The sequence below is a fragment of the Micromys minutus genome (assembly GCF_963924665.1).
Source record: "Micromys minutus genome assembly, chromosome: 7".
Classification (NCBI taxonomy): domain Eukaryota; kingdom Metazoa; phylum Chordata; class Mammalia; order Rodentia; family Muridae; genus Micromys; species Micromys minutus.
Genome location: NC_137976.1, coordinates 1948427 through 1975866, shown reverse-complemented (window position 1 = coordinate 1975866; position 27440 = coordinate 1948427).

The window sequence follows — 27440 nt, the reverse complement described above, 5'->3', positions numbered from 1 at the left end:
TCAGACAAAAACAAGAGAAGCAAGCTGAGGAACAGCGCCCATCTCTCTCTCTGCTTCCTGACTGTGGCCGCAGGTCCCATCATTGAAGGGAGAAATGTTCTTCAGTTGTGTAGTCACTGCTAAGGTGCCTGGGCTCCTGTGAATGAGCACTTGCCTACGCTCCTATGGGCAACCCTAAAAAACTGTGGGCTACCAAAACAAGAAGACATCAGAAAAGTAGTGGATGGGGAAGAGGAGAGCATTGGGAGGAAGAAGACAAGGTAACGGGTGAGTAGAATCGAAATACATTATGCACATGTATCAATGTGGCATCATGAAGCCTGTCATTATACATAAATAGGTCCTAATGACACAGTTTAATCCCCTCACTGAACATAATCCCATGGACTTCCTAGAAAGTGCAAATTAGAAACACAACACAGGTCAACAGTTCAGCCCCGGTGAAGGGTCTGTGTTTGAAGTGTGGCCTTTGACCAAAAACAGCAAACAAGATGTCCAACTTTGCTTCCATCCAACCATAAGCCAGGATCTGACTGAGCCCCTGACCCAACCAGTTGCAAAATGTAGACATTCAGACTGAGAAGCATTCTGGTGTGTGTTGATGTGGGGGAGGTTTCTTGGAGCAGGTGAAACAGGAATCAGCTCTCTCACTCCCCAGAGTCCATGAGAAGACAAAGGAAAGTGAAGCAGCCTTCTACCTGTCTGGTGGTCTGTGGCTGTGTAGCAGCACAGGCTTCTTCCCAGAGCAAACGTGAGGAGTTATGGCAGAAGCCTGTGGCACCAGCCAAGAAAGCAAAGCCTGGTGGTGTAGGCACAGATGTTGACTTGTTCATGCTCCTTGAGGCTTTAAGTCCAGCATGGATGCCGGGACCTGAGGGTGGCTGTATAGCATGTAGAGAGACAGCATGTGATGGCATGTGGCTAACAGACCTTCCCCAAAGCTTGTCCGTTAACTCTTGGAAAGCTCCTAGTAGATTGGAGCTAGGCACTGGGGTGTGTCTTGAAGAAGATAGGAGACCCTGGCTCATTTTACCTCTCTCTCTTCCCAGTCACCCTGAGGGAAGCAACCTTCCCCACACACACTCATGTCTTGTGCTACCACAGGACTCAAGCAACAGAGCCAAACAACATGAACCACAAGCTCTTTATAGTTGGTTGCTTGAGACATTTTTGTTATCCTGGTGAAAGCTGACCAACAGCAGGTACTCCTCTGTTGCTGTGTTCTGCTGTGATAATCACTGTGACCAAAACACTTCAGGAAGGCAGGCCTTGCTTTAGCATATGGTTCCAGAAAGACAGAGTCCTCATGCGGGGAAGGCAGGTCAGTAAGCGGGAAGCTAGCTGATTGCATTTCTCATCCACACAAAGGAAACAGAGGGGAGGGACAGGAAGTGTGATGAGACTATAAGCTCGGCCCCAGTAACACACTTCCTCTCTCTCCTATAATCTTCACAAACAGCAGCTCCAACAGGGGACTGAGTGTTCAGACGATGAGCCCATGGAGAGACTATTTCATTCAGATCACCACAGCACACAGGAGAGTGAAGAGGGAACTCTGTTCTGACTGCCCACTGTCAAAACAACCCACAAACTTCCTGGGGCAGATTAATTCATACCCAAGGGTGGAGCCCTCCCAGCAAAATCACCTCCTAAAGCCCCCCATGCTGTTGCCATGGCAACTAGACTCTATTCTGAATGATGTGGCAGTGGTGACCAATGAGAACAATGGCTGGACAGTGGCTTTTGCAAAGATGGCCCTGCCTCTGTGTCCATATATAAGCCAGGGAAGGCACAAAACATCTGACAGATCTGCAGGGAGGTGGGGCCCACCTCTCAGGTGCAGCTACCTGCTTCTCCTCTCGGGAGCTCAGGTTTCTTAGAGTTTTACTGCTGTGAACAGACACCATGACCAAGGCAACTCTTATAAGGACAACATTTAACTGGGGCTGGCTTACAGGTTCAGAGGTTTAGTCCAGTATCATCAGTGTGGAGGCATGGCAGCGTCCAGGCAGACATGGCGCAGGCAGACATGGGGCTGGAAGAGCTTGAGAGTTCTACATCTTTATCTGAAGGCTGCTAGCAGAAGACTGGCTTCCAGGCGGCTAGGACACGGGTCTCAAAGCCCATTCCAACAAGGCCACACACTCCAACAAGGCCACATCTCCTAATGGTGCTGCTCCCTGGTCAAGAATAACACATAAACCCACAGAGACACACATAGACATACACAAATATACACAAACACATAGACATACAGACACACACACAAACACAAATACACATTCACAGACACACACACACACATATAGACACACACACAGGCACACACCATACATGTACACGCACACATACCATCACTCACACAATGAGCAGCATGGTATGTTCAGCCTACAGCTGAGCACAACTTTTGATTATAGCCCAGCATTAAATCCTAAACCACTTAAGACATGAAGAATTTCCCTGCCTTTTTTGGTTGGTTGATTAGTTGGTTAGCTGGGGTTTTTATAATTCAGCTTCACGCTTCTCCAGGATGGACTTTATAAATGACAATGTAGAATTGCAGTGTCAGAAGGCTGAACACTCAGATCCTAGTGAAAAAAAGGCCCAGCGTCCGCTCCATGAGCCCTGTGCACCAGAGCAGAAGAGACCCTGGCTGAAGATATAACCACAGAGTATGGCACCCCAGTTCAGAACTGAGTAACAGAAATGTAGGAAGCCAACCATAAAGGACATCACCCAACATAGTCACAACCTTCTGTAGGTCACACGGAGGCAGCCCAACCATAGACAGCTGGTCTTGGTGGTGACAAGGTGAGCCACTGAACCAGTGGTGCCCAGGCTCTAGGGTAGAACGTGAGCCTGTGAGGAACTTTCATGAAGCCCACAGAACCCGGATGGCCTCCACAGTTCTCCTTCGGTCTATTAAAAGCCCCGAGCCCCCCACCGCATCCTGTTTCTCTTTCAAGAAAGCAGGTTGACCTCAGGCACAAGCCTTATTTCCCTAGGTTGTGTCTGCTTTTTTCTTGAATGGAATTGTTCTGTTGTTTGTTTCGGTTCCTCTTTGGGGATATCAAGGAAGCTGTGTTTCCCTTTTCCTGGTATTAGAAGTACGTCAGTGTGGGAGTGAGCAAGTTAAACAGCTGAGGACTCAGGGGCGGCATTGTGGCTTCCGAGCATCTGAGGGAGGCACTGTTCACTGTTTGTTCTCTATTATTGCCAACTGTCTCAGGGTGTGTCTCTGAGCAGATGTGTGCCTGCTGGTACAGGACAAGAGATGGAAGGCAAAGGTAGCTTCCTTGCCTGAAGGAATTCACCAGCCTCATCCTTGGGTCACAGAAGTGGGAGGAATACAAAGTAACCATCCATGGTAGGATGGGGTCCAAGTACCCTCCAAGAGCCACACTGTGTCTTAAGCTGCTCAGAGCCTACTTCTTGAACCATGGCTCTTTCGTGATTCAAAATAGATTAGAGCCGGGGAGACAGCTCAGGGGTTAAACCACTTTCACATAAGTAAGCAGCAGGCTTTAGAATCAGAGTTTAGATTCCCTGAACCCATATAAATAGCAGGTGGGTCTAATGACCCACCTGTAAAACCAGCACTCTGAAGGCTGATAGGAGATCCCCAAAGTGCAGCAGCTAGCTAGAATAGCCACATTCAAATGCTCTGGGTTGTGTGAGGGGTCCTGTCTCTAATGAACAAGGTGGAGAGCAATGGAAAAATACCCTTGATGTCAGCCTCAGGCCTCCACTTGCACACCTGCACACCTGCACATACATACATATACATACCATCTATGCAGACACATGAAAAGAATAAAAGAAAGAAACTAGCTAAACGCACACATGCACACTCGCATGCACACACACACACACACACACACACACACACACACACACACACACAATGTCATCAGATGCCAAGAGGGTATTCATTTCTTCTCTCCCAGCTTAGCTATGAAAGCAGATGCGGTCAGGTCTCTGTGCATCTTTCTTAGATCCTTTCTTCCCTATGTGGCTGCCCTGCCCTGAGCTTGCACCAGCTAACACGTCTGTTTCCTAGGGTCTAACATGTAAAGGAACACTTCCAGGCAGAGAAGTGGAGATGAGATCTGAGAGAAAACTGTCCTCTGTCTGCCACATGTGTACCACAGTGTGCAACAAACAGCAGTAACGATCTTCCATTAAAAAATCAGGGAACAGGCAGAGGGCTCAGTTGTTAAAGTGCTTGCCCTTCCAAATGTGATGTCTGACCAAGTTCAAATCTCAGAAGCAACAGAAATGCTGGGTGGGTGTATTACTCAGGGTTCTCTAGAGAAGTGAAACTAATAAAATTTATATAGATTACATAATACATACACTTATATATATTACATATACACACATGCATGTGTATGAAACTTATATTTGTGTGTATATACATATATTTGTAGTGGGAAGACCCACTTTTAATTATTCTGCTGATATATATATGGATTTGTTTAAGTGGCTTACGGTATGGTCTAGACAGCTGTCCAACAATGACTGTCTATCAGGACACTCCAAGAATCCAGTTGTTGTTCAGTCTATAGGGCTGGATGTCTCAGCTGGTCCTCAGCACATACCTGAATCTGGAAGAAACAGGCTTTAATGCCGGAGTGAGTGAAGGTAAGCAGGCAAAGAGAGCAAGCTTCCTTCTTCCGTGTCTAGGAGAAGGCATGGGGCAGATTAAAGGTAGGTCTTCCCACTACAAATGTATTAATTAATATAAGTTCCTCGCAGGTGTGCCCAGATGCTTGGGTTTTAGTTAATTGCAAGTTGACTACGAAGAAAAGCCATCAGAGTAGGTTTGCAGTCTTCCTGTGATTTCTGTAATGAAAGGGCAGGGATGGAGATCTCAGAGCAAGGTGATTATGAAGATTGGCTGCATCATTGAGCTCTGGGTTTGACTGAAAGACCTGAGTGATGTAGAAAGCAAGGGAAGATGATTCCCAACATCAACCTCGGGCCTCCATGTGCTTGCATACACATGCAGACATGCACATACACACGTGCATACCACAAGTGTGCAGGCATGCACATATATACTCATGCAAACCACACACATGCAGACATGCACATGCATACCATATTTGTATGTTTATTTGTTTGCTTGCTCGTTTCTGAGATAGGGTCTCACATACCCTAGGCTGACTTCAAACCATTATGACTTTGAACACCTGATCTTTGGCCTTCCAAATGCTAGAGTTACAGGTGTGAACCACCATGCCCAGTATCAAGCCTTCTTTATTATCCATATAAAATAATGTGGAATAGTATGATGGTGTGGAATGCTGTTATATAATATGATATGGGATGGGATGGTGATATCGTGTGGTATGTTGTAGCACCATATGGTCTGGTATATGGTATGGTATGAAATATTATGGGTAATGTACATTTTAATACTGTATGCTATTACATCTGGCTACTATCATTTCCACCTCTGGACTCAGAAATCTTCAAATACTTATGCACAGTGAAGCTCCTGGCCCTCAACAAGTGGCCAGCACCACACCCGTGGGTCCTAAACAGGTCCTGCATCTCCGGGAAAGGCAACCTTCACTCCCTTCTGGGTTCTGATGCCAGGAGTGGCAGCTCCCCTCCAGAGGGCTATGCTATGCATTGCCCTCCTTACAAGGGCAGGGTCAGAAGTCATCGCAAGAGGAAGTGAAGCCTCAGCCTCCCCTCCCTGCCTTCAGGAAACCCACACCTCACAAATCAGAGCTCAGGGCCATGAACCCTGAGTGCCAGAACCTCGGTGTTCATGGGCTGACACCAGCAAATGCTTGGAACCACTTATGCCTACACCAGGGTCAGTCACCCCTGGAGCCGATAGTGCAGCATCAGAAGGGTCCCTCCCTGGGGTCTGGGTGAACACTTTGCGAGAGTATTTACTTCCTGTTGCCATCTTTACAGTTTTCCCCCAAAAGACTGTTGCCACGGTAACAGATGTCTCCACCCTTTAGCTGTTCAATAAATAAAATGACTTTAAGGTTGTTGGGTTTTTTTTTTTTTTTTTTTAACCTCTTTTAAACTTTATCTCAATGATCTTAGGGAAAAGGGTCTCTTCTGCATGGGCTAAGTCTTTTAAGTATATTAATTGGCTGTTAGTAATGTTTTCTAAATTAGACTCAAATTTCACAAAGCTGGTGATCCTATCCAGAGCTCACCCTGTCATTCAGGAAAGAACCTGACCTTCCCAGAGACTTTCAGAATTCTCAGTAACACGTCTCAGTAGTATGTGGTGACCTGAGGCTTACCCTGATGGAGAGGCCACCAGCCCCACCTCATAATGGACCCAGTGAAGCTTCCTGTCTGTCAGAGAGTAGAACATCCAAGACACTGCTGGCCTAGCTGGACCAGCCTTCAGCTACCTCCCTTCTCCCTCCACCACCACTATTACTGAGGGCCACCTCATGCTGGCACTGTGGTCCATGTTCCCTATACAGGAGTGACCAAGATAAAGGCCCTGCCTTCCTGGGTCCCCGGTTGTAACGACAGAGAGTGAGCCATATTTAATAAACATGGAATAACACATCACAGAAAGGGATAGAGCCCAAGGAGGAGCACAAAGACTCCTCAACTGGTGCGAGAAAGCAGGAAGTGGAATATCTGGGAAAGAAGTTTCTAGAAAGCAGGAACCACAGTCCTGTCTTGGGAACAAGTTTATGGTGTTCAAGGACATTGATCAAGGAAGCTTGAGGGAAGCCAAGGATGGGCTCAGGAGGCCCTTCGCCCTCTTTCCACTCTCCAGAAGACCATCGAATCAGCAGTCCACTGACTTCTTGAGGTTTCTTATCCCAGCTGACTCAGTGTATCTATCGCTCATCTCTATAAAACCTTGAAGCCTTGATTTCACAATGTATTTTTAATTTCAAACTTTTTCTTGATTCTCTTTTATAGTTTTGTGGTGATTTGTATATGCTCGGCCCAGAGAGAAGCACTATTACAAAGTGTGGCCCCGCTGGAGTAGGTGTGTCACTGTGGGAGTGGGCTTTAAGACCCTCATCCAAGCTGCCTGGAAGCCAGTCTTCTGCTAGCAGCCTTCAGATGAAGATGTAGAACTCTCAGCTCCTCCTGCACCAGGACTGCCTGGACACTGCCATGCTTCTGCCTTGATGATAATGGACTGAACCTCTGACCCTGTAAGCCAGCCCCAGTTAAATGTTGTCCTTATAAGAGTTGTTGTGGTCATGGTGTCTGTTCATAGCAGTAAAACCCAAACTGAGAGAAGTTTCTAGCACTCTGACAAAATTCAAAGATTTTACTGACTCTGTTAAGCATATTTATTTAAAATCCATATACTTCCTATCACTATTTTCCCTTTACCTCTTAATTCCTCTCTGTGTAAATCTCTCTGTCCGACCAGAGCACCACCTTATCCCACATGCCAAGTCATTTAAAGTGACTGATCAGGGTGGGGAAAGCCACTCGCTGCACAAATATAAGGACCTAAATTCAAATCCTCTGCACCCTCATTTTTAAAAAAGGTGGCTGCATGTATCTGTTACCCCAGAACTACTGAGAGTCAAAGACAGAAAGATCACCGGTCTTGCTAACTGGCAGTCTGGCTCCAGGTTCAGTGAGAGAACCTGTCTCTAGGAATAGGTAGAGAGTGATTATGTCGGACATTCCTCTGACCCTCGTATGCGTGCATATACCACACAGGTACAACATGTACATGCATGCTTGCACCTGTACACGCATGTGCACACACATGCACACATGACCTAGGTCTTTGGATGATTCCTTGTCAGAGCAGCCATGTTGTTGGATTAAAATTTCTCTACAATTATGTATAATAAACTTCACAGAAATCCAGGTGTAGATTTATATTAAGTCGATATACGATTGAACAGTAGAGAGATAGGGGGAGAAAAGGTAGGAAAACGAAAGAGGAACAGAGATTGAAGGGAGATCAAGATGGAGCCGGGGAAAGCAGACTTAGATCCTGGTGGCTGTAATCAGTCATAGGTAGATATAAATATTTGAAGGGTTTCTGTAGGCCATTTTATCTCATATAGAAGGGCAGTTTGTGTCTTTGCCTATTGGATGTAATCTTATTGTGTGGAGGGTTCGTGAATTGAGAATCTGTTATATGAACCTGTTTGAAAAGTTACCGGACTTTGAAGTGATGTTTGTGATGGCAGTGGGGGAAAGAAGACACCGGGGTGTGAGGCGGTAGGGCAGATTCACACGATTCCCTTCCCAAGTGGTCCACTCCACCTGCCCTACCGCCTCCGTCCCGGGTGTGAAGAGGGCAGCTTGCGGGCCGAGTGACGGAGCCCATGCTCTTGGCTCCACACTAACAGCTGCGCCCTTGAAGTGAGACTGTGGGGCCGATAAAGAGAAAAGTCATTTCTTTTTTAATATTTACTGCAACATCCAGGTGTCTGTCACCTTTGTGCAGACAGAAATGACATTCGCCCATGACAGATGTGGGCTTATGCCCTAAATGTACCTACTCTGGGACTGGGCCAAAGTCAAGCTTCCTTTACTGGGAAGGCCAGGTCATTTCTGGTCAGTCCTCTGCCATAGACTATTGCTCTGCTGGAGAAGAGCAAAGCCTTATTCTCCAGAGGGTCCTGAATGCTGAGTGTATTCCATGCTGCCTAGCAACAACTCCTCCACGCTCTCTTCTAAGGGAAGGGTTCACAAACGCAACTTCACCTTGCTGCACCTCAGTCCTTCCCCGGATTCCACCCTGAAGCTCTTCACTGATTTATGGTCAAACGTCTTGGATACATTAAGTATTTTTTTTTCCACCTCCAGTTGTATGTGTGATAGATTGTTTTTAAAAATAACCCCTTCCACAGGTGCTACTTATAAGTCACAAACTAGTTCCCTGCTAACTTCATAAGAACATCAGGACATGCTTACTGGAGGTAAGGAAATGCTGTTGAGCAAAAGGCCTCAGCTCTCCCCGTGTGGGACCCCCAGCTAGGAAGAGCTGGGGGTGCACAGGAGCAGATGTGGTAAGACAGTGACATTCGGAATGTGTTTGTGAGTTGTAACTCAAATACACGTTGAGAACCCCAGTATTCAGGAGGCTGAGGCAGGAGGATCAAAAGCCCCAATCACATAGTGAGTTCTCAGGACAAACATAGGTGCCAGCCAGGACAAAATGGGGACAGCGAGGCCCAGGCTGGGAGGGGTCTTAGAGACTGTAGTCAGGCAGTGAATCCACTCTTGGAAGGCTGAGGCACAGCGCAGCAGCCTTCCCAAGGGTCCCTGCTGCCCCAGGCAGCAGAGGACTATGCTCAGAGGGCAGGGTTGTTTATGAGAGACTTAGGGTGCTTTTCCAGCTGACGGTAAACTTAGAAGCCACATTCTACCTTGAATGCCTCCCTCTACTTCCTAGTTACACATAGCACTAAAAGGCCTCCAGACAGACTGTTCCCACAAGGGTCTTCAAAAGGCCTATTTGACACATTCTGCAGCTAGTGGGAGGGAGAGGTGAAGGGAGGAAGGGCCTGGAGGGGGAAAAAGAGGAGGGAGAGAAGGAGGAAGAAGATCTGTGGACAGCCCGCTCCAGGTTCTTTGGTTTATCAGTTGCCTACAGTTGCTTCTGACCTATATTGGTGGGGACTGCATGGTCCTCAGCTCCCCAAATACTTACATTCTAGCCCTAAGGCTGCAGCTCCCTGGTGTCACTAAACAGCACAGGTTAGAGACTCATCGTCTGTCCCAGGACCCCTGACCACGTTGCCTTTGGTTACAGTGGCCCGTCACAGAAATAGAGGCCCTAACTAAGCAGCTGCTCTGGGCAACTTGCTTTTCTGTGAACCACAGCCCCAAGTCCTGACTGGAGGGGGCTCTCAACACTGGCAAATGGGGCTGAAACATGAGCCAGCCTGGGCTAGGTGAGTGAGATAGACTGAGGAAAACAGATTAAACCTGCCCTGTAGTTCATGAGTGTAAACATTCTCCTGATGGCTGTTCCTGTCTCAGTGTGGGCCGGTCTGGGGCAGGCATAAAGGTGGAGAAACACAAACCGCATTCCTAAATGTTGCAAAACAATAAATCAAGGTAACAAACTGTTAAGTTGTATCTAACCTACCACTATAAATATGCCTTTTAACAACCTGACAATGTAGCTCAGTTGTTAGAGTGTGTGCCCGGTTTATACAAGGGTAGCATAAACTAGGCAAGGTGACGTATGCTATAATCCCAGAACTTGGAAGGTACAGGCAGGATAATCAGAAGTTTAAGGCTATCCTTGGCTACACAGGGAGTCTGTGGCTAGCCTGGGCTACCAGATCATGATAATATATGACGTGCAACATCAAAAAATAATAACTTAGAATTCTGGCCCCTTGGGAACATAAAGACTGCGTAGGCATAGGAAGAGGTGGCCCTGCCCACCAGCCAGCAGGTCACTCCCTGCTCTCCCGTCTCCTTTCCATCCTGTCTTTGTCCCACTCCCTGAGAAGCCGAAACACAGACAAACTCCAGCCACACTGCTGGATGGTACATCAGGGCCAAGCCTGGGCCTCAGGCCTGTTACCTTCACAGGATGCTCTTGAGAAACAGGGCCAGGAAGCAACTCAGGGGGAGGGGGAGGCTGGAAAACTGGGGTTCTAGGGTCCTGAGTAACAAGAGCAGGTCTAGAAGGCAGGTGATGCTAAGAGAGGCCCTGTCCTGTGCCCGGAGCTTTGCTGTTTTAACTGTGGCTTCCATGGTTGCAGCTGCTGTGGTTCAGGTGTGCCCTGTAGGCCAGGTATACTCCCATGTGCCTTGTTCTCCCTTCCTACCCAACCAGCATCTTCCTCCACCGTCAGGTCGCTTTACACTTGGATCTCTGTAAAATGTCACTGGAAAGCCACCTCCCATGGGGTGGAGGATTTTCCAAGTACCACACTACATGGGGGACAGCAAAGGGGGAAGAACATCAAGAACCTCCCTGGAGGAGGGGATTAACCAGCAGTGATAGGGATAGCCTGCCTCTGTCTGACAAAGGGTCCCAGACAGGAGAGAGAAAGCAAGTGCCAACCTCACTCCACACTTCAGCAGCTGGGATTATGGAGTCATTGGGAAGATTCAGAATGAGGAGCTGGTGAGACAGCTCATGGGTAAAATCACTGTAGCCAAGCCTGAAACTGTAGTTTAGTCTGGGACACGCATGATGCAAGAAGAGAACCAGTTCCTGCAAGTTGTCCTCTGACCTGCATATGTGCACTTTGGCATGTGCATGCACACATGCACACAGCACACACACACCACACAGCATAACATACACACCATATACAACATACACATATGTGTACACATACACACAACCCATGCAACACACAACACACACAACATATACAGTACATATATAACACATATACCACACACCACACATACACACATACACCACATACAATACATATACAACACACTTACATATCACATACACACCACACAACACCATACCACACACACACACACCACAGACCTACCATACATATACACACAAACAAAATGAAATAAATTGTTTTTATTAACCACAGTCAGAGGCTAAAGACATGGCTCAGTGGTTAATTGCTGGCCTTACAGAAGACAAGAGTTTCAATCCCCGGCACCCATGTCAGGTGGCTCACAAGCTTCTGTAACTCCAACTCCAGTGCATTTTCTGCCCTCTGTCAGCACCTGTGTCCGTGTGCTCAAACGCACGTCATTAAAAATAAATTTAAATATTTAAGACATGTATGTCCAGGAATATATATTAGCCTCTTAGAACAGATGAGCCAGTGATCTGCATTCCCAGACAAAAAGGACAGACTTCGAGACCCACAGTGCCAGTCTTCAGCCAATAAACGAAGGAGAAGGGAGGGGGAGGGGCTGTGCAGTGTGATCCAGAGGAGTCTGAGGAGGTGCCCAGACTGGCCTGTGTACAGCATGAAGAAACTCAGGGCCCTGGATTGAGCGTGCAGGAGGCCGCAATGGGGCTGGGACTCGGCAGGGTTTCCCGGCAACCATTCCTTCCTGGTAAAGAGCCATGTGAGAGAAGGAAGAACTACCTCTGATAGGGAAGAGCAGCCATCTTCCAGCCAGAGGACACTACAGCGCAGTGGCCATCACCAAGGGAGAGCAGCAGAAATAAGGAAGAAGCTTCCGTCCTTGGAGTCCGAAGGACTGCTTCCGGGACCTAACTGTGGGCCGCAGCAGGGTGAGGAATGAGCTGTTCTGTCTCCCTGTCCGAGCCTTTCTGGTTGGGCTTACTCATGGCTTACAGTCTAAAGCATCCCAGTGAATATCAACCCTTACCTGCTCAGAGACTTCTTGTCCTCACCTGTGCCTTCCCTGATCTAGCTTCTGAGGAAGCCTCCCCCATGCTTTGTAGATGAGCACCTTCTCTGTGTTCTCGTGTGGTTCTTCCCTGTGTGGATCCAGATCCTGACTCCTAAAGGGACAACTGACTGTCGTGGCTAATTAGAAACTCTGGACAGCCTCATCTTAACCACTCTTTTCATGTTCCTGAGTAGTGTGAGGGGTGTGTGTGTGATCTGTATGTGTGGTGTGTGTGTGTGTGTGTGTGTGTGTGTGTGTGTGTGTGTGTGTGTGATGTATACTCTGTATGTGTGTGGTGTGTGTAGTGTATGTAGTGTGTGTGGTATGTGTGTATGTGGTATGTGATATGTATGTGGTATGTGATATGTATGTGGTGTGTGATGTATGTGTATGTGGTGTGTGATATATGTGTGTGTGGTATGTATATGTGGTGTGTGTGTGTGTGTGTTTGTGTGTGTGTGATGTATACTCTGTATGTGTGTGGTGTGTGTAGTGTATGTGGTGTGTGTGGTATGTGTGTATGTGGTATGTGATATGTATGTGGTGTGTGATATATGTGTGTGTGGTATGTACAGCCGGGGAACAACCTCACATATTGGTCCTCATCTTCTGCCTTGTTAGAGACTTGTCTCTTCTATGCCATTCTATGTACACACCAGGCCAGCCATACACACCAGGCCAGCCATACACACCAGGCCAGCCATACACACCACACTAGTCGTACACACTAGGCTAGCTGGCCTCCAAGCTTCCTGTGTCTGTCTCTGCCTCCCGTCTCACTGTAGGAGATTTGGGGTCATAGATGCAGGCTTTTTCACATGGGCTCTGGGGATCTGAAGTCAGGTCCTCACACTGGTGTGGTAAGTCCTTTACTCACTGAGCCATCTTCCAAGCCCCCAGCCCATGCATCCTTATCGTGTGTGTAAAGTAAGGCTTTATGGGGGAGTGACTTGCTTAAGGTCACACAGCTGGTGCAGCGCAAAGCTACATCCTGCAGGATCCCACAGTGCGCCACCCACTGGGTACCCACAATGCCGCTTCCTCTGAGTGAGGGGTCAGGGGCTGTGTCATGGGCTCCCCAGCAACACTCATGGGTTCCGGGTAGAGAGCCTCCTTCCTCAACTGGGACCTAATCGATGAGGCAGTACCTCCTGTACTACTCATGTCTATTTCAAGGACATGTCAGGAAGGGCAGCGTCTGTGGATTGGGTGCTGGCCGCAGTTCCTATCTCTGCCACCCACGTACGAGTCAGGCACAGTTAGGTGTGATCAAAACCCCCAGGACCTAGGAGGGCGGAGGTGGAAACAGATTCATGGAGTGCAGTGGTTAGCCAGGCTATCAAAAAAAAAAAAAAAAAAAAAAAAAAAAAAAAAAAAACAAAAAAAACAAAAAAAACAAAAAAAACAAAACCAAACAACAAAAATCAAGCTCTAAGTGGGGCGTGACACGGAGCCTCCAAGTGTTCACACAAACACATGTGTGCACAGACACAGAGAAGGGCAGGGAGAGGGAGGGAGAACACACAAGCATGGACCCCTGGCTGCTGCCTGTTCTTGGTATGTTTACTATAAACACTGTAAACAGAGATCGTTGAAGCAAACATGGATATGGTCTGGAACTCTATTTTTAACTTTGCCGGGAAGGGGGCCACGAGCTCAGTGAGTCACTGCAGCATTCAAACAGAATGTTTCCTCGCATTCCCCAAATTATACCCTCCGTGTGGAATCAGAAATCACGGGCTCAGAGAACTTCCTTTACAGTACTAAGAGCAGAAAACGCGAAACGTCTCACATCTAGAAGCCAGTCCGGAAAAGCAATCAAGACCCGTATTGCAACGCACAACTAGCGCCACCTTGAGTTCAGGAGGTGTAAGTGACACTGGAGGCCCAGAACACATGCCAACTGTCAAGACATTGATTAACTAGAAACAGCCAGCTGAGGTCACCACTGTCTCAAGACTCCCATGAAGAAACAACAGTGCTGACTCAGTTTGTCCTGGGCCTCTCTTAAATTTTCTATCCAAGAAATACACGCTGTGTTTGCAATTTGCACCAGAGCTTGGTTAGTGAAGTGGGGGATGGTGCACCCACGGACAGGGGCTCATGCAGCCAAGTGGAGATGCTAAACCCTGTGCATGCCTTCGTGTGGGCTGAGATCTGTTTCAGTGGATTACTACAGCACCCAACGCCATCCAAGAAATGTCAGACAAGTTGACCGCAGCAATTAAGTTGTCTGCCATCTGCAAGGGGGCTTGGCTTACAGCTTGCTAAAGTTAAATATATTTTGAAAAGAAAAAAAAGCCAAGTTTCTCAGTGTTTTGCCTATCTGTCAATCTCAGCCACGTTAGCCTTGGAGTGTCTGAAGGGAGGACTGTTCTCCCTCAAGGAATCGTTTAGTATTGGCATGCTGAAATTTCAGAACCCAAGGAGCACTCCAAAAATGAATTACTCCTTGAGAAACCCCGATTCTAATCTTGGGGTTGGCAGAGCCAAAAATTGGCTAGAAAGTGAGCCAGGCTGCAAGATGAAGGTCTTCTATCATCATCCCAGATGGCAAGTTCTTTTCCAAAGGAGCCAGCCCTGCGTGCAAACCTAAGCTCACATTCCTGCCTTCATTTCTTCAAGTCATGAGTACCTAAAGGTGACAGTGAACCCCCACAGTGAAACACTCACAAAAACCTTACTTTCTGAGCTGCATCCCCAGGCTGAGCTGTGGGAAGGGGGAGGATGAATCATCTGTAATCCTACTATGGGCCTGCCTAGAACGATCAGATCCTTCCCAACAGCCAGCTTTGACCAGGGCAACTTTCCAATCCATTCTTCTTGGAGACAAATTATCCCAGGACCAAGAAAAGCATTGTTGAATGTTTCCCCTCTGCACAAGGGAAGACAATGTGTCTTCCTCAGGTGACAGTCGGTTCTTCTCATCTCAAGACAATGGAAAGCTAAGTGTGGCTCACATCTGCAACCCCAGCGGTCCAGGGATAGGAGCAGAGGGCTAAGAGTTCAAGGCCTGGATGACATAGAGACTCTGTCTCATAGAAGAGGGATAGAAAGAAGCTGATGAGGCTGGGGAAGGTGGGGGTAATCATGGTGGAATGATGATCAACTGGTTCCCTAGAAAGAAAATCAAACCCCGACGTGAGGCTGTTTCAGTTTCTATGATCTAAGTATGCCTACACTGGCCAGTGTTGAGCCATTGATATTTAATAGCCAGGTGATAACACTCCTAAACCTCAACAACTAGTTCCCAGGAGCTGCAGGAGCTGAACTTCACTCAGCCAGCACTGACCAAAGCCAATAGTCAGCCAGCACTGACCAAAGCCAATAGTCAGCCAGCACTGACCAAAGCCAATAGTCAACCAGCACTGACCAAAGCCAATAGTCAGCCAGCACTGACCAAAGCCAATAGTCAGCCAGCATTGATGAAGTGCCAATAGTCAGCCAGCATTGATCAAAGCCAATAGTCAGCCAGCATTGATCAAGTGCCAATAGTCAACCAGCACTGATCAAAGCCAATAGTCAGCCAGCATTGACCAAAGCCAATAGTCAACCAGCACTGATCAAAGCCAATAGTCAGCCAGCATTGACCAAAGCCAATAGTCAGCCAGCATTGACCAAAGCCAATAGTCAGCCAGCATTGATCAAGTGCCAGTAGTCAGCCAGCATTGATCAAAGCCAATAGTCAGCCAGCACTGACCAAAGCCAATAGTCAGCCAGCACTGACCAAAGCCAATAGTGAACCAGCACTGATCAAAGCCAATAGTCAGCCAGCATTGATCAAGTGCCAATAGTCAGCCAGCATTGATCAAGTGCCAATAGTCAGCCAGATGCCCGAGATTGGAAATGTGTTGGCTGGGTGTGGTGGCACACTTTATAATCCCTGCGCTCAGGAGACACAGGCAGGAAGATCACAAATTCAAGACCAGTATGGGATGAGGGACCACGCTACAAGAAACAAAGGTGAGGAGGGAAGGGAAGAAAACGAAATTTCCAGTCTCCCAGAAGAGTTGACTGCCTGCTACACCCATCTTCTTAGGTCACGCACAAAGGAACAGAAACCAGCAGCTTGAAGGCAGAGTATCCCACCTGTTCTAGAAGTTCAAGAGGGCAGAAATCCAAAGGCAGAGCAAGTCAGTGCCCCTCTTGCAGCTTCAGCCAGCCGTGCATTTGATGTTACAAGCTGTCTGTATAGATGGCTCCCTCCACTCTGGCATAACTGTCACCTCATCTGGCCTCCAGTCACATTGCACAAGACCCTGCTCCACAGTCTCCTCCTCATCTATAACAACATTACTTCCAAATAAGGCCACCTGCATGGTGCCAGAAACTAACACCTCAGCATATCTCCTCGAGAGGCTGTTCACGTGTTGGTAGATGCGAGGGTAACCCTTCACCCACGCACATGCTGGCAGCAGAAAATGTCCTCTGTGGGTGAGGAGGAAGGAGAGAAGGGAGGAACGGATGGGAAGACAAGGAGAAGGAGACATTGGAAGGGAATAATTGTTGCAAGATATTTGATCACAGTGAACCTCGAAATTGTATTATTTACTAAAAACACCTGCTTCTGGTTGTGGCATGGCTCAGCCCTTAGCACACTCCTTTAATCCCTCTGGCTGGAATACAGACACATCCTTAGCACACACTTTTAATTCCAAATGATGAACATGAAGTTAGTTTATAGAAGAAAGAAGCCATGTTTGAAAGTGATGTCTAACTGAGGGGCAGACAAAGTGACGGATCAGAGAAAGATTTGACAGAATCGGATATGCCCAACTGTCATGAGAAGAGAGAGAAAAGGGAAGCTGCTTAAGAGGCAGTGCAGAGAGAAAGGAAGAAGGCAGTTTTACTGGGAGACTTTTACAGAGACAGGTTGCAGAGGAAAGCAGAGGGAGAGAAAGAGAGGAGAGAGGGGGAAGGGAGGGAGGGAAGGAGGAAGAGGGAGAGAGAGGGAGAGAAAGAGAAAGAGAGAGAGAGAGAGAGAGAGAGAGAGAGAGAGCAAGCCAAACACAGGTAAAGACTGTAGTAAAAAATTTTTAGTTCCAATCCAGAGTTTATACCCCGCCTTTGACCATTTAGTTCCCAGATAAATGACACACAACTTTTATCATTTATAGTAAGTCTTAATCAGCGCAAAAGCTGGGCAGATATCTACCCTCTATGTTATCACAATCTATTTTCCTATCAATAGCCCCGAGTTATTACTATGTTTTATCTGGGCTGTTCTTAACTCCAATTGGCCAGCCCTCCAGGCTGTGTTGTCATGACGGCTTTCTCGTGTTAGTTTGAGCCCAAGCAGAGCAATAGAGGAGAAGCTGAAGGGGGTGGGGGGGGGAGACAGATTGAATCAATCAGCTGGGAGAGGAGTTTAAGCCAAAACGGCTGAGTTTAGCCAGCCAGCCAGAGCTCAGAGAGAACTGGAAACAGTGAGTGTATTCAGAGTCTCAGAGGCTGAAAATGCTCTAGGCCTAGATGAGATTGTAGGGGGGTTGGGGGGGCAGAAGCTTCCAGGACTAGACCAGGGTTAGCAGATGGAGGCAGTGAGCCTCAGAGATGACAACTACGTCGGATGAACAAAGGAGACATTTACATCCGGCGCCCAGCAACGATTAGAAATAATATGAAGGTATAGGGAAAGAAGTGGAAGGTGGGTGGGCAGTGAGCAAAAAGAAGGGAGGGAAAGGGCAGAGAGGGGATGGACTTGGTCAAAACATCACATACGTATGTATGAAATTATCAATGAAAAAGAATAAGGGAGCTTCAACATAGTTTTTCAAGAGAACTCAATTCAGCCCACAACACCTACAAAAGTCAAAACACAACAATTTTCTGGGCCTCTCACTGGGAGCAGGACTTCTTTATGGAGAACTATATTGAAAGAAAAGCACTTTAAGCTAAGAGCATAAATCAGATTTTTCCACAGCATGAAGCAATGCCACCTTCTCACATTTATCATTTCAAAGGATTTCCTCCACAAAGCTCTTCTAAGAAAACCCTTGGGAGTGTTAATCCTCCCAGAAGAAAAAGAAACAAACTCAAGAAAGACTAAGTAAGTTAAGGCTCTGTAAACATCTCATCCAGAAGTAAGTTTGAAAATTAGCAAGTTAAAAGATATCAGATCTTTCAGCCCAGGATGCATCTCATTTGGCACAGTGCACCCCCAGCATGCCTCAAGCTCTAGGTTCCATCCCCTGCACATGTAAACTGTGTGTGTTAGCACACACCTGTAGTCCCAGCACCTGGAAGGCCGTTTCTTTGCTGCCTTGGGTCCAGTCCCCACAGTAGACCCTGAGGTAGAGGCTCAGAAGAAAGAGGTTGGTGGCAGTCTACAGGAGAAGGCTCCTGCTGTCAGAAGCCAGCCCAAGTGAAGATCTGCAAAAAGAAAAAAAAATAACACCACCAAGATTCTTGTGTTATCTGAAAAGGTAAAGCAAAACAAAAAGAAACGGAATGGGTTTTGAACCATAAAATGATTCAAGGGTGTAGAAATAGGGGGCTTAGTGAGTTGGGGTGTCAGGCAAAGTCAGAAGAGAGGGTTCATCTCTGGTCTTGCATACAGCCAAGGGGCCAGGAGGGGCCCAATGCAGAATAAAAAACCTACCCAAAGCACTATGAAGGGTGTGGTGGGTTGAAAGAAAATGGCCCCCATAGTCCCATAGGGCATGGCGCTATTAAGAGGTGTGGCCTGCTAGAGGAGGTGTGGTGTTATTAGAAGAAGTGTATCAGTCGGGGTGGGCTTTGTGGTCTCAGATGTTCAAACCAGACCCAGTGTCTCCCTGGCTCCTGTTCATCAGCTTATCTGTACAACACCATGTCTGTCTGCTTGCTTCCCACCATGATAATGGACTAACCCTCTGAACTGTAAGCCAGCCCTAATTAAGTGTTTTCTGGTACAAGAGTTGCCGTGGTCATGGTATCTGTTCACAGCAACAGAAACCCTAAGACAGGGGGTTTAATGATTTGTTTGTTTGTTTGGTAAGACCACTGTGTGGTTATTGATTGTGGATTCTAGAGATGACATCATGAATGTTGGACATCTCTAGGTAATTTTCTAAGAAGCTGGACCCTTAGCCTATATCAGGAATAGTAGGGTAGTGTCCAGGGAAGGAATGAAGACCACGTACCCGGTAGGAGGCAGTCCTCCCCTGATGGTCCACGTGACATGAACTTTAGGGTAGGTGATTCCTACTCTGACCCAGGTCACCTCTGTCCACCAGTTCTCCCACCCTAAGGGACAGGTCACCAGAGGCTTCTGCACATTGGGTTTAACTCTCCACATGGTGGTTGGTTTTTTAATCCCAACCCTTAAATATATTCATGGTCTTTGACTCAATATTTCCATTTCCAGAAAGAAAGTGCTCTAAGCTTTAATGAGGACTCTCCCAGCATCACTTCCCCCACATGTGCAGGGCCCTTCTAAGCACACACCCGGGGAAGCTGGCCCACATGTGCAGGTCTGTAATTAGACTTGTGACTGTATAAAGATGCTCTTTCTGAGGAATTGGCCCGAATCTGTAAACAGCCTTGGCATGAATTCGAAAGGGAAGAGTCATGTGTGCCCAAGGCCAGGGCCACTGACTTTCTAGCATGTCCATACTTTAATGGCAGAAGGTGGCATCTCTAACATGAGAGAGCCACAGACCTGGCAGGAGTCCACATAACAACCCAGGATTGCCCCAAGGGCTCAGAGAAGGTAAACTATGAAAGCACCTGGCTTTGAACCCTCATAACCTGCTCTATGATGCACTTCCTTCAATGAAGCTGCTCCTCCTAGGCCCGCCCTAGCACCATCAGATGGGGATTGAGTATTCGAAACATCTGAGTCTATGGAGGAAATTCTTATTCAAACCACCCAGGTGCTGAATTTGGCAATTGTGACTAGTGCTGGAGTAACTACTCATTGGTGTGCAGGAACATTAATGTAAATATAAGACATGCACACATCCACATATGTGCACATAAATCACCAGGTAACTACTTGTGGTTTTTTTTTCTTTCAATAAAAAGTTTACTGTAAAAAAAAATTTTAAACAGCCAAGAAAAGCGCTAAAGGAAACGTAAAAACACCACCCAAGCCCCTGACACTCACCGGTTAACAGTTGTAATCTACTGACCTCTGGGGTAGGTGAATCTACATATTGTCTTACTTTTCTATTGCTATGAAGAGACATCATAACCAAGGCAGTATATAAAAGAAAGCATTTAACTGGGGGCTATGGTGGGTTGAGTGATAATGGCCCCTCCCCCATTGGCTCATAGAGGGTGGCATTATTTGAAAGGCTTAGGAGGTGTGGCCTTGTTGAAGTAGGTGTGGCCTTGTTGAAGTAGGTGTGGCCTTGTTGAAGGAGGTGTGGCCTTGTTGAAGGAGGTGTGGCCTTGTTGAAGGAGGTGTGGCCTTGTTGAAGGAGGTGTGGCCTCATGGGAGGAACTGTGTCACTGGGGATAAGCTCACTCTTCCTGCTGCCTTCTGATCCAGATGAGGAACTTTCAGCTGCTTCTCCAGCACCATGTCTGCCAACACCCCACCATGCTTCCTGCCATGACAATGATGGACTAAACCTCTGAGCTGTCAGCTGGCCACAGTTAAATGTTTTCTTTTATAAGAGTTGCCATGGTCACCACAGCATTAGTCACCCTAAGGAAGGCAGAGGCTTACCTAAGTCTCAAAGGATCCATTCAGAACTAGCATGGCTGAGTGCGTGGCGGCAGGGAGGCAGGCACGGTCTGGAGCAGTGGTTGAGAACTCACCTCTGATCCACACAGTTGGAGCCAGAGAGAAAGACTGGGTAGGGTGTGGTTTTTGAAACCTCAAAGCTCACCCCCTGCAGCACACTTCCTCTAACAAGGCCACACCTCTTAATCCTTCCTAAATAGTTTTACCAACCAGGGACCAAGAATTCAAATATATGAACCTAGCAGCCTTCAGATGAAGATGTAGACCTCTCAGCTCCTCCATTCTTGTTCAAACCACTACACATATATCAAAAACATGGAATCGTATGGCATGCTTGCCCAGGCTAAGAAGACAGTATACATTGTTATATACCCAATAGTTAGTGCATATCATGTGTACATTTCACAGGTCACACGGGATTTTATTCCTAATGACAGAGTGGTTTGTAAGAGTGAATGTTTCATAGGCTCTGGGGTTCATACCTATAATCTCAGACCTTTTGAGGCTGAGGCAGGAAGAGAAGAAGTTTGGAGTCATCCTGGGCTACCCAGTAAGATGTTGTACATGGGCTGGAGAGATGGCTTAGCAGTTAAGAGCACTGACCAGCATTTGGCCAGCCTGGGCTAATCAGTAAGATGTCACACAGCATTTGGCCTGCCTGGGCTAATCAGTAAAATGTCACACAGCACTTGGCCAGCATAAGCAACCCTCTGAGTTCCATTCTCAGCACTGGAAAGTGAGCTACCTTCCACCAGTGCCAATCAGACAAGTGAAGGCAGATCCCAAAAGACAGACCCTACTTCCAGTGAGAATGGTGTAGAATGGAACTGGAAAGATGGTTCGAGTTCAATTCCCAACAGTCACATGGTGGCTCGAAACCATCTGTAACTCCAGTTCCAGGAGGTCTGATACCCTCTTCCGGATGCAGGTGCATAGACATGCATGCAGGCAAACACCCATACATGTAAAAAGTTTATCTTTTAAAACAAAAAGAATAGAAGGGAACACATGATTTTTCTTTAGGTACTGTCACATCTGTTTGCTCACAGGGGCCTTTACTTAGTGTGATGGTTTGCATATGCTCAGCCTAGGGAATGGTACTACTAGTGGGTGTGGCCTTGTTGGGATGGGTGTGGCCTTGTTGGGTGGGTGTGTAACTATGGGTGTGGTCATGTTGGGTGGGTGTGGCACTGTGGGTGTGGGCTTTAAGACCCTCACCCTAACTGCCTGGAAGCTAGTCTTCTCCTAGCAGCCTTCAGATGAAGATGTAGAACTCTCAGCTCCTCCTGCACCATGCCTGCCTGAATGCTGCCATGCTCCCACCTTGATGACAATGGACGGAACCACTGAAACTGTAAGCCAGCCCCAATTAAATGTAGTTCTTATAAGAGTTGCCCTGGTCACAGTGTCTGTTCACAGCAGTAAAACCCTGAGACACTTACCCTTTGCTTTTTCTCTATTCTGTTTTGTTTTTTGTTTTTTTGGGTTTTTTGTTGTTGTTGTTGTTTTGTTTTTACTTCGTGAACAGTGTGCTTTTCCTATTAAGGAAGTTGGATCAGATGCTCTAACAAAAAGACCCCACCGTGAGTCGGTTTCTTAAGAGAAATGAACATCTGCTGTCTCACCAATCACAGATGCCCAGCAGGGAGGTTTGCTCCACCCGCCCCTCACAGCCAACTTTTAACACTTAGGGCAGAGCCGTAGCTTACCTCTGAAATTAAAACGTTGAAAGTTTGTTCCCCCATGCAACCACACTGATAAATGAGACCTCCAGGAGAGAAGTCAGTGGGTCAACAGAATTCTGCCTCCTCCGTGGGTGACTAACCGACTGTAAGTGGTTCAGTGGTCAGTGGTAATCTGTGACATGTTCACTCTCCCCTTCTGGTGCCTCCACATGACGACACAGCATGAGACCTTCAGGGTGCCTGCTTCATGCTCATGGATTTCCCAGCCCTTAGAACTGTGAAGCAAGTACCGCTTTACCCTCAGTGAATTACCCAGTAAGAGTGCTAGTTACAGCCAGACAGTGAATGTAGACAGGTTCCCGGCACCCTGCTTCTTTACCGAGTCCTAAAAGAGATCACTCTCACCTGCAGTGTCGAGGTTGCTTCTGTGTCCTATCTGTGACTGGGAGAAAGCACACCTATTTTTTAACACCCCTGGCCTGGGATGACCCACACCACACTATCCACTGAAATCTACTCATATGACCACAGCAAATCCTGAGAAGGCTCAGACAAGCAAGAGGGTGCCAGGCATGAGCAGCAACCTTTCTTACCTCACAGTCTTCGTGGGCTGCAATGTGGCAAGGTTTAGCCTCATCCTTCAGACAGGGCATCGGCTTAGGTTCCAGACACATCTCCAGGCCCAATGTTAATCCCGGGTCCCTATTTCGTCCACCTGTACATCAGTTCCCTGTACCAAAGTCTTCAACCCCTCAAAGTCGTCCATGAGACATCAATTTCTTCAACTCTGGTTAGTGCTGACATTCTGACCCCCTTCTAAGAACCACGAGCATTCTTCACGGCATCTAGGATGAAAAATTCTCACCAGAGCCTCCAGCAAAGTCACCGTACACACCAGCTATAATTTCATAAGACATAGTCCCTAAATCATAAAGTGTGTGTGCACTGGACCCCGTGTTCAGTGTCCACCCAAGCCATCTTATTGATGGTCTACTTGCTGTGAGGAGACGCCATGACAGAGGCAACTCATAAAAGAAAGATTTGATCAGGGCTCGCTTACAGTTTCAGAGGCTTAGCCCATTACCGTCATACCACAGAGCATGGCAGACCTGGAAAAGAAGGTGAGAGCCACTTCCTGATCTACAGGCAGAGTGAGAGAGCTGAGTCTGACGTGGGCTTTTGAAACCCCAAAGCCAACCCACAGTGACTCACTTTATCCAACAAGGCCACACCTCCTAATCCTTCTAATCCCACCAAAGAGTTCCACTCCCTGGTGACTAAACATTCAACTATATGAGCCTATGGGGGAGGGAGGGCTTTCTTATTCAAACCATCCCAGAAGCCCCTGGAGGACTAGTGCTTTGTTGATTGGCAGTAGAACTTTCTGAGAAGACCTCCACAGTGGCTTTAAAGCGTAACCAGGTTATAACAGCTGCAGGACAATCGCACAGGCAGAGGAGAGAGAGAGTTTGAGCCCTGAAGGTCCCAGGGTCATGTAGCTCAGGTTGGACTGAAAGTCACTGCATTAACTTCTTTGCCCTGGCAGTCCAGGGGTCTCTTTTCTTCAGCGGAAGACTTCTTCCCCAACATCTCTCTGGAGTCTCTGCCCCACCCCTGCTGCTCCACCCGCTCTGTGAGAGTTAACATTCACTAGATTTAGAATCACCAAGGAGACATGTCTCGGAACATGTCTATGGGGGCATTTCCAGGAAGCCTTCACCGAGGAGGGAAGACGCACTCTGAACGCGGACAGCATCATCCGTGAGTTGAGAAGTCCGGGGATGGACATGAAGAATGTGAGCTGAGCAACAGCATTTGTCTGTCTCTGCTTCTTGCTTTCCCACCACGATAGAGCCCTACTCTGAAAATATGAGCTCAAGACAACCTCTTCCCCTCTCCACCCTCGTTGCTGACTTCAAAAATCCCACAGCTACAGGAAAATGGCAAGCACTCGTGACCGAGTCTGCCTGTGATTCTGAATTCCTCCCTCCCAGAAGAAACCCTAACCCTAAGCACCTGGAGGCTGCAGGAACTCCATCTCCACGACAGACACCTCTGCCCCTCCCTCCTGGCTTCAAGCACATCACCTGGCAGGGGAGCTCTCCTGGCACAGGAGGCCAGATTTTCATTCTTCTTCAGCCTTCCTCGTTCAGGCTTTTAAATACGATTCATATAATCCCTTTACTGGTGACTTTATTTAGAAGCCATTATGGGGATATTAATTAGCCTCATTTCAACAGTCTCAGGAAAATAATGGAAGTCCTACAATAGAGAAGAAAAAGAGATGGGGCATCCGCCAAAACGCACATGCTTAAGCTCATCGCCTCGCGTGGACATTTAGTGATGCCCCAAATCAATTACAATATTAACATCCAAACATAGTCAATTTAGAAACTGAGCAGGGCTAGAGAGATGGCCCACTGTTCTTGTTGAGAATTCAAGTTAATTCCATCCCCTTCCAGAGGCTCACAAGTGCCTGTAAGTCCAGATCCAAGAGAGCAAACGCCCTCTTCTGGCCTCCACGGGCACTGCATTCATATGCATACACATTCCAACACATACATAATTTAAATTATTTAAAGATTTATTTTATGTATATGAGCACACGGTAGCTGTCTTCAGATACACCAGAAGAGGGCATCGGATCCCATTACAGATGTTTGTGAGCCACCATGTGGTTGCTGGGAATTGAACTCAGGACCTCTGGAAGAGCAGTTAGTGCTCTTAACCATTGAATCATCCCTCCAGGCCCAATTTAAATTTTTTAAAATAAATGTTAGAAACAAAAAGTTAGAGTCTTATTTTAGCCATATTCTTTTTAAATTTTTTAATCTTTTTTTACTGGATATTTTATGTACTTACATTTCAAAGGTTATCCCCCTTTCCCATTCTCCCATTCCCCCTCCCCTTGTTCCATGAAGATGCTCCCACTCCAAACCACCCACTCCCACCTCGTTGCTCTGGCATTCCCTACACTGGGAAACGAGCCCTCACAGGATTTAGTCTTCTTCTAAAGTTCTACCTTACAACAAAAGGATTTTGGTAGACACTGCTCAGTTAATAATGCAAACCAACATTAGGTGCTAGTATTACTAGTGTCTGATCTGCAGCTTATTTTTAATGTGCAATTGCATCAATTTTATCAAATAAGACAAGTGAGATATATCTTTGCTAGGAAATATATAATTATAAACACAGCTTAAGTTATCTACTAAATAACACATAGCATTTAAAGCTTAACTTTTGGGAGGAGGGGGGATGGGAGGGGGGATGGGAGAGGGGGAAAGGGGGATAACCTTTGAAATGTAAGTACATAAAATATCCAATAAAAATTAAATTTTAAAAAAAGCTAGAGCACAGATATGATAGTGTACATCTTTAATCCCAGCCCTCAGGAGGCTGAGGCAGGTGGATTTCTGTGAGTTCCAGGCCAGGTAGGAGTACAAGGTGAAACCCTGTCTCAAAACAAACAAAAGCATACAAATAATAAAACTAAAATAGTGACTAAGGGAAGCCGAGGCATGGGTACGAATTGGACAGCCCGAGCAATTTAGGAAGACTCTATTTCATGAAAAGCCTAAGGGGGGGGGGGGCGCGGCGGCAGAGAGATGGTGGCCCAGTGGTTAGAGCACTGACTGCTTTTCCAGAGGTCCTGAGTTCATTTCCCAGCAACCACATGGTGGCTCATAACCATCTGTCATGGGATCCAATGCCCTCTTCTGGTGTGTCTGAAGACAGTGACGGTGTATTCACATACATAAAATAAATAAGTGTTTTTAAAACAATAAAAAGGCCTAGGGTAACGAGAGGGGAACTCAGAGCATTTGACTTGAACACACGAGGCCCTGATTCCATGCCTAGCACCACACCAACCAGACAGACACTGGTCACAGACACCATGTAAGTTATGATGCTAAACAGAGAAGTTACAAATATCACAATAACCATTAACATGAAACCCAGAGGCTTGAAGGAAGCATGTGCTCTTGGGAAAACGGTGGCAAGAGACTTGGTCACAGCAAGATTACCCTTCAGTTTGTAAGAGCCACAGTCACTCTAAGATACAGCACAAGTCCCAGTCACGTGGGAGAGGGGTCCCTCTGAACATCCCCCAAGTAAGTCCACAAACACTCAAGGAGAGGAGAGTTCATGAGGGTGCAGAGCTTACAGGAGGTCCACTTCAGCCCCACTGGAAGTCCATCACCATTACGAATCCACCCTGGAGGTGGTGGAGATGCATGCCATTAATCCCAGCACTCAGAAGGCAGAGGCAGTGAGTTCAAGACCAGCCTGGTCTACAGAGCAAGTTTCAGGACAGCCAGGGCTACACAGAGAAACCCTGTCCAAAAAGGAAGGAAGGAAGGAAGAAACAAAGGAGAAAAATGCACTGTTTCGAGGAAAGCCAGGTCAGTGTGCTATAGATACTTTTCTTAGCAGTCAGAAGTTGTTAAGCTAAAAATTGGCTTTGTATTTTAATCTAATGGGTTATTGCATGGTTGATTTTTAAATTTGCCTAATAGCATCCTTGACATATAGAAGTTTTTAATTATGTCAGGCTTATCAATATTTCCGTTTAGTCTCTTATTTGGTAATGTCATGGTTTACGGCACGGCACAAGAGAGCTCTCCCGTCCTAGATTAGCTAATACATCCTTGCTGTCTCCTGAGATGACTCCATTATTATGGCCCTGTGTCCCATGTCCTAGAATGCTTTCTTCACCACCAGGGTAATTTGTTTCTATAAACCATGTTGCTGCTGACCGGTTTAAAAGCCATTTGTTCACAGTT